This window comes from Pan paniscus, chromosome 10 (genome assembly GCF_029289425.2).
Source record: "Pan paniscus chromosome 10, NHGRI_mPanPan1-v2.0_pri, whole genome shotgun sequence".
Lineage (NCBI taxonomy): Eukaryota > Metazoa > Chordata > Mammalia > Primates > Hominidae > Pan > Pan paniscus.
In genome coordinates, this window is record NC_073259.2 from 13263373 (window position 1) to 13266421 (window position 3049).

A 3049-nucleotide genomic window follows, 5' to 3' on the forward strand; every position below is an offset into this window, starting at 1 on the left:
GTGGCTCACGCCTGTAATCCCAACATTTTGGAAGGCCGAGGCGGTGGATCACCGGAGGTCAGGATTTCGAGGCCAGCCTGGCCAACATGGCGAAACCCCGTCTCTACTAAAAACACAAAAATTAGCCGGGCGTGGTGACACGTGCCTGTAATCGCAGCTACTTGGGAGTCTGAGGCACAAGAATCGCTTGAGTCCGGGAGGCAGAGGTTGCAGTGAGCCGAGGTCGCGCCACTGGACTCCAGCCTGGGCGACAGAGCGAGACTCTGTCTCAAAAAAGAAAAAAAGAAACAGAAACAATGAAACACAAAGTTATTCTTAGGCAACACCCCACCAGCATTACTCCCTGTACATTCTGTGGAGCTCTATAAATACACAAAACAAGTCTTTCCTGAAATCTCATCCTTAAGCAAATCTGGGAATGCTAACAGTATTTACTACCCTCTTCTGAGAGGCCCGAGTGACCTTTAGTCAGGGTTCCAGATAGCCTCACTCAAACAGCGACTTTTGGGAAATCTACCACCCATCTTCCCCTTTCTATCAGAGCCACCATTTCTTCCAGCAAGCTCTTTAGAGGGCTGTCATCGTATTGTCATCATTATTTTCCACTAAGCTATTAAATAATTGGCCCTGGGAGTATTAATTTCTCACTGTGGAATTCCAAAAACTAAGGAGGATTCCTGGAGAGGAAGGCAACTGAGGGCTGCGGGAGGTGAGGAGGAGGCGTGGACGCCAGGAGTTGTTTTGCTCACACGCCCCGCGGCGTCCCGCCTAGGTGAACTCCGGACCCTCCCGCCCCACCCCAGCGGGGCTGCTCGACTCCGTCGTGCCCCCTTGGGCTTCCACTGCAGGAATGCAAGGCGGGTAACCTTCAAAGCCAGGTGGAAACGTCCGGTTTGAACCGCACATATGCTAGGGTGGAGAGTGAGAACGAATGCAAAGAGAGGCTAGCGTTGGGGTGGGGCTGCCGGGGCAAAGGGACAGGCCCGGGGGAGGCCCGGGCCGCCACGGTTAGAAAGCATGGAAAGAGCTTAAGTAAAATAGCTGCGTGTCGGCAGGGCGCGGTGGCTCACGCCTGTAATCTCAGCACTTTGGGAGGCCGAGGCGGGCGGATGACCTGAGGTCGGGAGTTCCAGACCAGCCTGACCAACATGGAGCAATCCCTGTCTCTACTAGAAATACAAAATGAGCCGGGCGTGGTGGCGCGTGCCTGTAATCCCAGCTACTGAGAAGGCTGAGGCAGGAGAATTGCTTGAACCCGGGAGACGGAGGTTGAAGTGAGCCGAGATGGCGCCATTGCACTCCAGCCTGGGCAACAAGATCGAAACTCCGTCTCAAAAAACAAAAAACAAAAAAAAAAAGAAAAGAAAAGAAAAGAAAAATAGCGGGCCGGGCACGGTGGCTCACGCTTATAATCCCAGCACTTTGGGAGGCCGAGGCGGGCGGATTACCTGAGGTCGGGAGTTTGAGACCAGCCTGACCAACATGGAGAAACCCCGTCTCAACTAAAAATACAAAATTATCCGGGTGTGGTGGCGCATGCCTGTAATCCCAGCTACTCAGGAGGCTGAGGCAGGAGAATCGCTTGAACCTGGGAGGCGGAGGTTGCGGTGAGCCGAGATCGTGTCATTGCACTCCAGCCTGGGCAACAATAGCGAAACTCCGTCTCAAAAAAAAAAAAAAAGAAAGAAAGAAAAATAGCTGCATGTTGGTAGGGTTTTCCAAAATAGCAGCCCTCATCTTCCCCTTACCAGGCTTTCCCTCTCTGGAATACCATACACACACATACACGCACACACACACATATACATGTGTGTATGTATGTATATATGAATTTGTTTCAAAATGGGAGGTCAAAAATATATATATTTTTGTGACAGGGTCTCTGTGGCCCAGGCTGGAGTGCAATGGTGCAATCATAGCTCACTGCAGCCTTCAACTCCTGGGCTCAAGCCATCCTCCTGCCTCAGTGACCCGTATTGGGTACCCATATTGGGGACCACAGGCCTGTGCCATCAGCCCCAGCTAATTTTTACATTTTTGGGGGGAGACCTTGCCTCGCTTTGTTGTTCAGGCTGGCCTCAAACTCCTGGGCTCGAGAGATCCTCCCACTTCAGCCTCCCAAAGTGCTGGGATTACAGGCCTGAGCCGCCATGGTCGGTCCACTTAAAATATGTTTAAATAAATTTGTTATGCTTACCTCTTGTTAATCTGTCTTCTGTTATAGAAGTGTCAGGTATGAGGCTGGGCACGGTGGCTCACGCCTGTTATCCCAGCACGTTGGGAGGCTGAGGCGGGTGGATCACCTGAGGTCAGGAGTTCGAGACCAGCCTGGCTAACATGGTGAAACCCCGTCTCTACTAAAAAAAATTAGCTGGACATGGTGGCTCATGTCTGTAATCCTAGCTACTCGGGAGGCTGAGGCAGGAGACTCGCTTGAACCTGGGAGGCAGAATTTCTGCTCCCACTTCAGCCTTCAGAGTAGCTGGGACTGCAGGCACGAGCCACCATGCCCAGCTAATGTTTGTATTTTTTGTAGAGACAGGGGTCTCACTATGCTGCCAAGGCTGGTCTTGAACTCCTGGGCTCAAGTGATCCTCCGGCCTCCGCCTCCCAAAGTGCTGGAATTATAGGATTGAGCCACCAGGCCCAGCCCTGTTTCCTCTATACACATAACAGATTTTCATAACTGAACTTACGAACTTTTTAAAATTATAACTCTTTACCATGTATCATTAAACACTTAAATAATTTTCATTACTCATCCAGACTCAATGCAATGTTCTTGTGGATTTCCCTACGTTCATTCTTGCTCCCCTTTCCCCTTCTCTTATGTGTTTTACAGCTGATAATTGTTTTCTCCCCCATTTTTTTCTTTTTCTTACTCCCCTCTTTCCTTCCCCACCTTTTTTTTTTTTTTTTTTTTTTTTTTTGATACAGAGTATTGCTCTGTTGCCCAGGCTGAAGTGCAGTGGCCCATCCAGGCTCATCGCAACCTCGCCCTCCCTGGTTCAAGGGATTCTCCCACATCGGCCTCCCAAGGAGCTGGGAT